The sequence below is a fragment of the Amblyomma mixtum genome, chromosome 9, assembly GCF_055824585.1.
Source record: "Amblyomma mixtum isolate Tamu chromosome 9, ASM5582458v1, whole genome shotgun sequence".
Taxonomy (NCBI): Eukaryota; Metazoa; Arthropoda; class Arachnida; order Ixodida; family Ixodidae; genus Amblyomma; species Amblyomma mixtum.
Window position 1 is genome coordinate 48,104,240 of NC_143020.1, and position 13,371 is coordinate 48,117,610.

The window sequence follows — 13,371 nt, forward strand, 5'->3', positions numbered from 1 at the left end:
TGCTAGAAGAATTTGGCAAAAAGGGTTGTGTGAGCTTTAATACATATTTCTAAGATAGGAACATATTAAGCGTAAAATGTGTATTTTCATCCTACTATTTTGACTGTATATATTTATGCCTCCACGAATTTCTATACGAGACTCTCAAAGTTTCCCAATAAAGGATGTTCATGTTTGTACGATTACAATCCTGTCTTCTTGCGTCTATTTGGTTAAACAAAAAAAAGATATGTTGGCTACACTACGATCTGGTGTAATAACAGAAAGTTTTAAATTTATGAGTGAATAAATTTTTACACACACCACCAGAAATATCAAGTTTTCCCGCGCTAGGGAATCAATTAACGACATCGGGAACTGCAGGTAGGACACCGGTTCTATTTGAAAAGAAGCGCAAATGTGGAAGCTATGGAATGGCTTGATCGCATGCTTCGGATTAACGTTCCTATCAAGCGCAAATTCACTTAAGTGCCTATGGCATGCAAAGCAACTTCCGTTTCATAGAAAAACTCTCCAGAAAAAAACATTGCGCAGGCTAGATGGAGCATTCTGCTGCTTGCGGATGTAGCCTCAACTTTACCGCCGTTGTCCTGGGGTAAAAACGTCTCATTAATTCCATGTCCTATGTTCTCGAGTATATTATTGTTATGGACTTGTAACAGCGCCATGAAGAAGGAGTAACGGCCACAATATTCTATACCGGAAACAGGTTTAAGAAGGAAGTAATTGAACTTGCAGGTGCTACAGAAGTGGAAATTCTTGCGCAGAGCGAAAAGTACATGTGGCTGTTGTTTTCTTTTTCTAGAGAACGCCCATACCATGTTAAGAAGAAGGCGAGGTCACAACCGTAGAAAGCACCACGATGCGCAAGGGCTTTCATGTTTTGCAATGTTGCTTCTACATCCACGTAGTTTTTCTTTGTGTCATTTATAACTTCTTTACTCTGCAACAATATTCGTCGAATTTTTGTTTAGTACGAGAAATAGTTACCACGTGTTCACAGTGGAGCGGCGCAAATTAGAAAACAAGAATCGCATGCATACGGATACATAGATCATATTACCTTGAATAAAAGATTAACAATACGAGTCAAAATAAAAAAACTTGCAGCCATTGCTCGACAAGACAACTGCAATAAGGCTTTATGTTATGTAATTGAGCATGCTGTCGCACTCGCGCTCTTTTTTATGAGAACGGTCCTGCTGCAAGCTCGTTCAGATATACGCTTTAGAAAGCGCCATAATTTTCCGCCATAAAATGATTGTAACTGCGATTTTCACTTGATCAATACCAGAATTTAAGAAGAAAGCATACAAACAATCACCTCTTGTGATTGTTGGGCTGTTTAATTTTTAGGATATTGGTAGAGACTAAATGGTTAACTATGGTTTTCAGAAATTGATTTTTTTCCTCGCATTACATCTTCTTTTTCTTTCAAGGTGCAATGTATTATAATCTTACACGGTCGTCCTACCTAGCTGAGTAGCAATTCGTATTTGTTTGTATAGTTAATGAGTAATGTTCTTCTTAAGGTGAGGCACCCTTTGCTAAATGAATGTGATGGTAGAGATGGACGTACGCATGAGTGAATAAAAATATGTAGACACAATAAACTTAGAGAGCAGACCTTAAATATCATCCTGCCTAGTATTATTCACTGCAGTAATATTGTTTGATTCAACCACAAAGTAGCTGGATTCTTCGAAAATGCTGCGGTAAAAAGTATGCGTTGCTCAGCGTATTGGCATCCAATAGAAGTCTTAATGAAAAGGTGTCCGCATAATTTCATTCTGTGCGGGAAAATTGTATTCCTTGATCTAACATGTATGCTTTTTGTGCAGGTCTGCAACAGGAAAGTTGATTATTCATGCTGTTGAGAGGAAACACTTACCATATTGGTCATGATACGGTTAAGTTGAAAGCTTATCTTCGGTTCCTCTGTATCAATGAACCTGAGGGATGCCTTTATGGAACAGAAAAGCGCAATACTTAGCCTCTGCCAAAAAAAATCGCGTAATATGCGCGTACAATAAAAAGACTTTGGGAGTTTATATCGAAAGAATGAGCGTCATTAGAGCGCGAGAAACGTTGAATGATTCGGTGCGAAAATTGAGCACCAATAATGATAATAAAATCGCTTTCCGAAAGGGAACAATGCCCTTCCCCTGGCTTCTTCATTGTCTACTGGGAAATAACCAAACCGTACACATTTGTACTGCGAACGGAAATAAACATGCCTTTCTTTTTTTTTTCTGTCCGTCACGCAACAACCAACATCTGCTTCATCAGAAATACCACTGCTCATTCACCTTGCAGGTACAGTCTGAAATTACAAGCGCACAACACGCGCAGCCTAAGACATATAAACCATATTAACTACTCTGTTCTATTGGCGTTTTTTATTTAAAGAATGCGCATGTCTTCTATTGCAAAAAAGGGCGTTCTTTCTCAACATAAAGCCCTCACCGAAAGTAAGAAACACTTAGGTTCCTCACCCTTTACAATATTCCCGTAGTAGTTGTTTCAGCTGGCAGTGTAGGCTTCCGGGAGCCATTATAACCATTTAGTGGTTCACTACGCTTTGTTTTTTTCCGTGGATTTATTAGAGATTAAAGGTGGCCCCTTATTTAAAGCCCTTTTGTTATGCTGCACAATAACGTCGTAGCAATGGGAGATGTAGCGTGGAGAACCCTTATGTGAACGGCGGTGAGATAAATATTTTATTTTGTTTTTGAGGTCCTGAAAGGTATACGTCGGTGCTTTATTCATTTCTGCAGACCCTAGCAAGTACAGACACCACTCTAGCTCCAAAGCCCGGCAAGCAGCAAGGGGCATAATTCCTAGAGCGAAATGTTGTTCTTTTACGCCGATATCGGTGAAGTGAGCGAAAGACATTCTACACAAACGAACCGCGCCAGTTTATTGTTGCAGAGGAATTATCCGGAAATACAATTAAGAACTGTTCCTCAGAATTTCTGATAATTTGAGGTGATTTTGATGTGCGCGAATCTTGTCGAAACTCCACACTTAGCAATGCTGCTGTATTGAGTGTAGTTTGCTTTCCTAGTAACATCAGGAGCATTAAATGTAAAGAATAAATGCGCGTATGTAGTTGTTAGTAATGAGAACTCAGGCTGTGTTTTCTGCAGCCTTGAACTGAGGGCATCATCTGGGAGACGTCTTAACATGGAGTGCATAAAAGGAATATCAAGAAGAAGGTAACAAGTGCAAGTCACAAACATTGGCCTGCACTCAGCGCAGAAGGAAACTACCAAATGTTTATTAGTATTATTTATTAGTATTGGGACCTGTTTGGGACCTGTTTGGGACCTAGTATTATTTATTAGTATTGGGACCTGTTATTGTTTATTAGTATTGGGATTATTAGTATTGGGATTTATTAGTATTGGGGCCTGTTTATTAGTATTGGGACCAAGTTAACGCCCCAGTGTTCCTCATGAGATTGAGCTCCATAATTAAAAAAAATATCCGGTTTTGCTAAACGATGAAGCTACGCGCCCAAATAACCGTAGGGGGGGCTTAATCACAGACATCTAGGGATTATTACAGTTTTATGAAAAGAATGCAATGCCTAATCAAACAAGAAGGCAAATTAATTAAAATATAGTCATGAAATTTGAGCGAAAACAAGGTGAAGTGCCATGCATTTATCTTGCAACTTAGATCACATGTCTCTCTCAGGGAAAGGATATTAGTACATGTTTAAAATGAAACCAGCTAAAAATCATTCACAACGTAACCAAGTTTCAAAGGTGTTATTCGCGGCAAGTGTGCAGGCACAAAGCCTTGTCATTTATGCGCGCCGGAAGGGTCACCTTGCTTTCATTCTTTGGGTGCAGTTGCTTTGTTGACTATAGAGCAAGACGACGTAGCGACTTTGTGGTGTTTGAAAGCGTGCGGAAAGATATACTGTTTAGAAGAGAAGTTAAACAACTATAAAGCCAATACTGTTGTATTATTAGAGGCAAAATGCAACACCACACTGAGTTAAAAGGGAGTTCGACAAGCGCGGTCCACTGAGCTGACACCCTACTCGCAGAGTCAACCATGACTGCTATGCCACGTGTCAAGAAATAAAATTTTAAACCTATATCCTCGTCCATATAATTTTTGTACTGATAGAACGCGTGTAGTCTTGAAATTTTTAGTAGCTTACATTGAGGGCGCGCTTACATTCTCATCGTGGCCTCCAGCAACTTTTTTTTCTCTGAGTGAACAGCTCTGTAATCAACAGCTTTTTTGTTAAAATTTTTTTCTACCTTTTGTTTTAGGTCGTAGTTCCGTTACGTGAAAATAGGCCTTGAAATTCGCGCAGGATTCGATTGTCATCTTCGTGTTTTAATAATGCTGGAGAACATCAGTAATATCCAAACTGGTGAACATATACTCTACTGCGGTTTACGTGATTGCTATAGCAGAGTTTCAAATTCGCAATATAGGTTTTCGGTTCGGAGGGCAGCGACATAGAAGTCCAGTGCTCAGATTTTCCCATTGCACCACCGTTTATGCGTTCACAGAACAGGGACGCATAACACATCTCACGCATATTCTGAGGCGCGTATTCACGTGCTGAGAGTGCACATGGATATGTGCTGTTCTGTCAGTACCAGGAGTCGACATAATTAAGAATGCGGCGAGTAACAACGTAAAGTGATAGGGCTAATATGTTATCTATGATGCCGGAAGCAAAAAAACAGCTTAGCGGCGGAAATGCTACAGTCTGAGCGCACGTTTCATTCCTCATCTCTTGCTCTTATGCTTCCGTCGTCCTCTCTCCAGCCAACCGGGCAGTGCCAGGTTAATCTTCCTGCCTTCCTTTTATTGGATATTTATTTCTCTCGCTGTATATATCGTGGCAAATATATCGGCAAAGCTGGAATAATTCCTCAAAACGAGAATAGGCCTTTGAACCGCAGCGTATTTATATGGTCTTACGAAATGATTGATGAAAATGGTTGAACAAGTATCGAGGACTCATTCTCTATGTTCTCTAGTAATTGTGTATAGGCATCATAGCAATTCAGGGCTGCGCACACAAATTTTTCCTTTCCTGCGCTGCATGTCCGTTCCGACGCGGTCCCAACTGAGCACAGAATATTCTGATCATGGTGTGTACATAGCATGCGCAAATCCTAAAAAGTTGGCGGTTTCGTTCGTGCTTTGTATCCCAGTCTTCAATATTTCAAAACTCTGCTTCAATCTGGGAAGGACTTCCGCAAATGCATCACCCGTTACTAATAGTTCACATGGCTTCATAGGCGCCGCTGCCATGCCAGAGAGCTCACATGCATAGAAGCCCAGGTAACTTCGAGTGTTACCTCTCTCTCGCTCAACCACGTTGAAGCATCTGCCGAGCTCAGCAATATCACCAAACCGTTGTCTTTTGAATGCATCTTCACCAAAGGCAGGGAGAGGGGTGTGCGAGAGGAGTTAATGAGACGTGGCGCAGTTCGAACTCCTTGGCACTGGTTGGCTGCTGAGTGTGGTCATCGAACTTGACTGACACGATCAAGCGATGTTATCTACACGCGTCTGCCATGATCCAGGCTCAACCGATCTTCCAAAAGCTTTCACTGCACTTGAAATGTGCCGTCCCGCAAACCTTTGGTCTCCTCAAAAAGCCGTGCTCGCTGCCATTTAATAAGCGACTTTGCACGTGCCGCGATGTCTGGTGGTTTTAGCAACAGGTTGCACTATTTTGAAGGTGACATGCTGAAAACGCTTTCAACCCATCATCAGATATAACGCGCATTCCAGCGAGCGCTTTATGCTTAATTGAGTTTAGCCATAATTGCATTCTTTCGGCACATAATAATGAATTGAACATGGTAACTGAATGTGGAAGATACATGTTCATTGCAAAGTTTCTTAAAGCCCAGCCATGGCTGAAATTGCTAACGTATTTCAGACTTACTTTCTAATTTGTGACAGTAAATACCGCTTTGTTTTTATCGGTATGAGAGAAATCTTGACTCCAGTTGGGCGAGAAGTATGGATAGAGCTAAACAAACCTCAAAAAGGATTTCGTCCGTGGCATCTATTCAGGTGCGATAACAGTAGAAGACCCTAAAAATGAAATGAACATGCATACCGCATTCAACATGGTAGCGAGGTAGTGGATAAGGTCGTAGAGTGTTTGAAATGCCTTTGTATAAGCGTCGTCGGTAACAAAGCATGTTTCAACAATAAATTTCCGAGGACGTTCTTTTGGTTCCTTGACTTTAGTTTCTGCAACCATAATGAAAATAAGGCTGAATACATGTTGCTGTAAGTGATCAGAGTAATATCTCAGAAGGAATTAGAATGCTTCCGATGCTACAGGGTGTACATGTTAGAGATTGCTATTGTTTCCGTCTCGAAAAAACATACAAAGACAGCGTAACGTTGTTTTTTGTTACTTTTAAGTTTTTACTCCGAATTTTTCTTCGGAATAAGTACCGTTCGGAATAAGTACCGGAATAAGTACCGTGTGGCCGCTTTTGAAAACGATCCCTCCCCCCACTCATCTCATTTAGTGCTAAATCACAGAGAGAACCATCATCACGCGTGAAAAACCCTACAAATTCAAAGCATAAAAGGAGCAACGGATTCAGTCGATTGGGTCTGTCTGAATACTGCAGCATACATTAAGACAGGACCCACAAATTCAAGAAAAATGCATCATGTGTTGTCGAGTAGATAATGACATCTGTATTTTAGTCGGCTCCTGCTTTGTCGCACTTTACTAGAGCGTCGTTTTCTACGGCAACCTTACCGGCGCCTCTAGACAGCGCAGGTAACTTCGAGACCGGTGGGAGATAGTAGCCTCGAGGCCTCTGTGATCAGGGCACAATGTCTAGCAATATGCGAGAGGCAGAGAGTGTTTGCGAAGGCGATAGCACGCTCAAATATGAAGCCGGATTCCAAATGAAAAATTAACTATCGTAATCACCGGACCGCTTGCATACCGCCTTTTCCCCAGCTGTAAACAGATGACTCCAGTGAGAGGAGTCATCTGATTAAATACCAGCACATATTAACAGCCAAAAATAATGTCACTTGGCTTCACCAATAGCATCCTCTATTTCGCACATCTTGAAACTCAACAGTAGGTACACTGGTAGCTATCGAGGCATCAGCTATTAGGTAGGGGCCGACTGTGTCAAAATTGCGCAAGTATTCACCCACGCTATTCCACATTTCAGAGACGTGTCCTGATCACAATCAGAGAGAGAGGGCGCTTTGAAGGCTTCTGCAGTACACTTTGCAGGAGAACATCTCCATGCACAGCAGCAGTGAATTAATGAATACAGAAGTGAATACGAGTGCTGCATCGCTTTACCGACTGAACCATAGAGGTTTTTTTTTTTTACTAAGAAAAAGACTTGCCTTCACGCAGTACTTCGCGAAGATTTCTGAAGGGCCCCTGACTGTATTTGGACATCCTAAATGTGAAACAAAGTTGCTGAGCAGGCGTACAATACAGTTTTACAAAATAGCTGTGATACGCATGCAAAAAATAGGAAATAATAAATCCAGATCTCATTCCCGCTATTCCCTCACTATAATAAACCGCGTAACCTACGGCGGTGAGGGAACAGGTGCGTGACCTAGATGATTTCATTAGACAGTATCGCCCTCATTGATCTATTACGATATTCACTTGCGCCCATTCGCCTGCAGCGTGCGAACACAATCTGTCGATCCGCTGTTCCTTATCAGTCGTGAAAAAGGAGGCAGTTTATTCCGCCCGAGAGCTTGCAGGGAAAAATGTAAAGCCTCACTTCCGGATTCTAGTCGCCTTCGCGAGTGAAAAATTTCTAGCATGGGCATGATTATTCGTAGCGTGGGGAAATTGCTTCTTTGGTAGGTTCACTGTACATCCACCATAAAGGGTTCTTGCAGAACATGTTTGGAAGACGACACGGCTTCAAGCATGCCTTACCAAAAATCTGAGTATAAAGAAATATCGTTCGCGGAGTAGACAGGGGTATTGAATTGTTCTAATACAACATTTTGGAGGTGTAACTGGCACATTTACCAAGTGCTTCCCGGGAAATTTTGCCAGCTTTGAACCTTGCGATGATTTTCTATGCTCTGCAGAGCACTGATTGCCTGCAAATATTATTAGCCAAGCCCAGTTGAACACATTCATTGTATGTGCATGTTTTTAAAAATAAATGTTGCGGCCGAGGGATGATCTGTTGTTAGGAAAAGTCGGCAAAAATATCTGCACTGTAAGTAAAAGCTTACGTCTTCATTTACACAGCAGATTATTTTTATCGGTTTTTTTTTTGTGCGAAGGGACAGCCTTCTTGTTGCTTTGATGTAGACCAATATAGTTTCGGAAAGTCTCACCCCATAATGTGAGGACTGATTTCCAACACTAGACATAAACCTCCCGTACATGATGTAACATAATTAATGCCAAAATGAGGCGATTTGTGCTTCTGACTTGAACTATAAGTCTTTAAACAGTTCGAAAAAGCATATTTGCACGCCTTGTAAAGTTAGCGGAGAGTGTTTAGTGTGAAATGTGCCCTAATCTAATTAGAGAGCAACCTGATGAATTTATTGCAAGCAGAATTTTTGCATGAACTTGGGACCATTCACGGGGCAGACCTCGTACGAGCGTACCTCGTTTAAAGGTTCTCTGTAGAAATGTGTGTGGAGTTTATAACGGAAATGAGAAGGAAATTAAAATATTAAATGCGCACATTCTTTGCGGCAAAACTGAATGCATTTTAGGCTCTTGCATATTTTCCTACTATGAACAAGCTGAAGCACTACTCTGCCGCAATCGGCTGGTAGGTCCAGACAGACTCGGTCGAGCAATGCACTGCTCAGATCACTATGAGCGGTTTCCTGTAGAAGAAGCGGTCAGCACATAATTTTTTCATGAGTAACATTTTACAGCAGAAATCACCCGGGAGGAAAGGAATAGAGAGCAAAGACAAAACGCGCTTGTGCGCGTTAGCTTGTTCTTTTTCTGTAGACCATACTGTAGAACATTACTTGTGAAGTGACAACTGGCCAACAGTTTTACCTTAGTTTCCCATAACAAATGACACAACAACAGGATCCTATGTATCAAGAGACATTAATTGTATGTCATGAGTATAATTGTCCCCAGGCGTTCCGTGTTCCAAAAAACGTGGCGAAACCTTTCCAGGCCTTTCTATGAGGATCGACATTTTCGTGCCGCAGATCGAATATAAGCATGACATTTTTTCACTTCAAAGCTATAAAACTGATGATTTTATTTTCAGTGGGAGGAATTATTCGTGCTAAATTTGATAGGAAAATTGGGAAAAACATTCGAGGGATCGCATACGACTAATTATATCACGCTAAGAATACGCATCAATCGTAAAATTATGTTCTTGGTAATTCCTTTGAGGAAATTTAAGAAAACCTCTGGAATGAAGCGGTAAACACGGATTCATAGAAAACTACGTCTTTGGCAGTATGACCATGAACCTTAAGGTTCTTGTCGAAGGTGTTGCATTCAACTCCCTTCATTTCTTTGCTCAACTGTCGGCGCACAATTTTTTAAGACAGAGCATGAGAGTCCTTTTCTTTGTAAATTATGAATCATAAATACCGTCCATCCTCATTTTGGAATGTGCCGGCTGCGCCTTTACGCCACGCTCAAGGAAAGGTCTTTTACCATATCATTCCTTACATTCAAAACTTCATCCATCCATCTATCTGTCATAAGCGCGTTATCGCTCTTTTGTCGTGAGATCCGCGCTTTCAAAGTCGTGTATTTGCTAAGTGGAGTCCTGTTTTTTATTTGAGCTTGAAATCCTCAAGAATGCTGGCTATCCTAGTTCGGTGCTCATTGCCGTCGCCGAACACTCGTGTAAGCAGTTACGTGAACAAGAAAATAGGGTACCCATTTATAGCAGTCACATGATAGAGAAAGAAAGGAGTACGAGGTGGTGCCTTACACACACCGCGTCTCCCATAATTTGAAAAGAATAGCAGCAAATTGTAGTATGTACGTGGTTTTTTTGTCACCTGGAAAACTTTCAAGCCTTTTTTTAACTTTCGAGTCGAAGTCATACAAATACGACTTGCAGTATCAAGTATGTTAACAAGTTTGTTTAGTCTAAAGTTGGTGCTGTTTACTAGGTCTCTCTGAGTTGTGGTTGGGTCTATCCAGGGGTGAATGGTCGTTGCCTAAACGAACGTTTAAGAGAACGTGCTGTGTCTTTTAAATCAACCCCAACTAATAACCCTAGGCATTGTTTAGGTTGCCATTCTCATCGACTTCTCTGAAAAGCTGAAGTTGTTGCCCCTGTGATAGAGAGCTATCAACAGAGGTTCTTGAGGCGTCATTCATTCATAAGTTGGGAAGCAATAAGTGCGTCAGTGACACGTCTGTTGTTTTGCTACGATAATTATCTATGTTGCAAAATGGCGGGTAATCTCTCTGTAGAGGCTGTTTGAAGATGAGGAAGGTGCTTATTGTTTTTTTCTATGCTTCTTTGAGTTTATAGCAACTTGATTATTTTAATTCCATTTACCCTTGATATTTGGTCGCCTCCTCAAATCAGTGGATAGATAGCTGGTCATGCCTGTTTAATTCCTCGAGCACGTCACTTCGCTTCCAACTCTTTAAACTGCAATTTAGCGCTCGCCTGTGCCTCTCTCGTCCCCCTTTTTTCTCTCGCTAAACTCAACTCTCTAAAGTATACCTTAACAACAAGGCGAAACTTCTAGATTATGCACACTCTGTCTTCGAGAGGTGGGATGCCAGCGGAATTGCGCCGCCGAATGATTTGGAGGCATACAGCTTCAGCGCCACTTTGAGCGTGATAGTCCTCTTGAGTGTCGCCGAAATTGACGTTCGCCTTTGTTTGCAAGGATGGGAGTTCGAAGCATTCCATGCTTAATATTGGAGGAGGAGGAGGTAGAAGAGGAAAGGCAGGGAGATTAACCCGAATAATAATCGGTTTGCTACCCTACACGGGGGGAAGGGGATGAGGGGATAAAAAAATGAAAGAGAAAGGGGAGTAACAGAAAATTGAAGTCACTCTAAAAAGTCAGCGTTCGGTGAAGTCACAGCCTACCGTGCAGGCCAGAAGTTCGCAAGAAGCGGAGCAGTGCCTTGGAGGCTTTCACCGCCGACGATCGCCGCGGCCAGTGGCCGAGAGAGAATCTTCATTTCAGACAGTGGGCATGGATCTAGGCTGCCCAGCGCACGGCTGAGGGATTGCCTTTCGGCGCTGTAGGCAGGGCAGTCGCAAAGAATGTGGGATATATTCTCGTCATACCCGTAGATGACGCATGCAGGGCTAGCAGCCATACCAATTAAGAAAGAGTAATGGTTAGTGAAAGCTACACCAAGCCAGAGGCGACACAGCAAAGTTTCTTCTCGTCGTGGTAGGCCTGATGGAAGCTGGAGCTTCAGATATGGGTTCAATGGTTTTAAACGTTTATTCCAAAATTGGCCGGAATTCCACGCGGCAAGCGTGATGTCCCGCGCAAGTGCGCGAAGCCTGCCCGCTGCGTCTGATCTCGAAAGGGGGATCGACACAAAATCACCATCGTGGTGAGCAGCAGAGGATGCTCTGTTTTCGGGACTCATATAAAGTCTGCCCTTCTACGAATGCTTTCTGCGAAGCTTGCGTAAAGCTTAATTGCGAAACGTGAAATGTGACATTTAGATGTAGTTTCGCCGTTCTTTAGAAACACAAAAACGTTCACAGATGATGAACTAGCTTACGTTGATCAGAAAAATTGTCGGTTCTCTCGCTCAGCTTAATAATTTTGTGCAGTTTAGCACCACCGTCTGACCGATGAACGCCGGGAACTGGAGCAATCCTCAGGTTGCCATTCAGCACTCCTCGCTGAAAAGAAATAATTTTGGGTGGTTATTTCAGCCGCAGTCATACCTCTCAATCCACAATATAAATGTGCTAGGTGCAATTTAAGGCAAGCCTTATATGTGACGCTGATGTCATAAGTAAAATCTGAGCTTTATCGGGAGAAATATCAATTAAACACGAACTCGCCACTTCTTCTGAAATATTTTGAAAACTTGTGACAGAAGCATTTATTCAGGTGTTATGCTCTTCTGGAGAGATGGAAATGTTCCTCACCAAACTGCACGCAACTTTTTTGCTGAACCTTTTTTCTATTAGTATTAAGCTGCCTGACCAATATTTTCGACCAGTGCAGCTACTGCACACTCTTTCGGCACCAACACCATCACGTCATCATGCAATCCGTTGCGGCTGACGGCCTGCATTTTACCCTTCGGTGATCTCTTCCTCTTTAATCAATTCGCCAACTTCAGTCCAGGCGGTCGAGGTTTAGCGAATCAGAAACGTCGCATAGTCACATGACCAGACTCCGGGAAGCGTGCTCGGATAGTCCCATGCTCGCGTTGACGTTATGACGCAGGGTCACGTGACCGATATCGGTCAAGTGGGCATCACTGGTTACGTTCCGATGACCGGATGTTAGCGGTGACTTCACGGCGCAGTGTCACCTGGCCGACGGTGAACACGTCGGCAGCGCTAATCACGTGATAACCTTCTTCAACAGCTCTATGATGATGAAGCCTACGCCGAATACACCAAGAATAATCAACTAACAGCGGCGTTGTGAAAATGTATCTCAGCGCCACTCTATCTAAATGTATCAAAATGTATCTCAGCTTCTTCCCATCGTACGATGGGAAGACGCTGGCGATATTACACCGCCATAAACAGGATATGTGGCGTTCTTTCTCCAGAATGCGCGATAAAACAGCCGGCGGTGACAGACGTTTCTGTTGCACTGGCCTCAAACCTCCAGATGACATTGAATTCAGCGTTACAAGGCTCCAAGCACATGGTAATTTTTCTTACTCTGCTAGCAGTATAGCTCTGACTCACAAAAGTTCTGTTGCGTGTGCACCCGAAAGCACAACCTTTCCACGAACCTACGCCCTTCAGGAGGCTGCCCGCCACAAACTCACGTCTACTCTACAGAAAACCCACACCCATCACTTATCTCAAGCTCCACAAGCCTTCATCCATCTTAAACCTACGAAACAGCGGAAGGAAAAAGAGCCGGAGGGATTAAAATAAAAAAGCAATGGGAAATACATCATTGCAAAAGCGAAGAGATAAAGGCTTGATGAAAACCAATCCTGCAAACGCTGATTTCTCGCATCATATTGTATGACCATCCGCCAATTTATTTTCGGAAGTGACAATATACCTGACTGTAAAAAGTACTTACCACCTCCACGCCATCTTGAAGTCTCTTAATGGCCACAGCAGACTGAAGCTTACTGTCGTGGTAGAAATTCTCCTCTAGTTTCCGCCCATATAACTGCGCAGTTAGGAAGGTGAAACTTTTAGAGAGATTCTT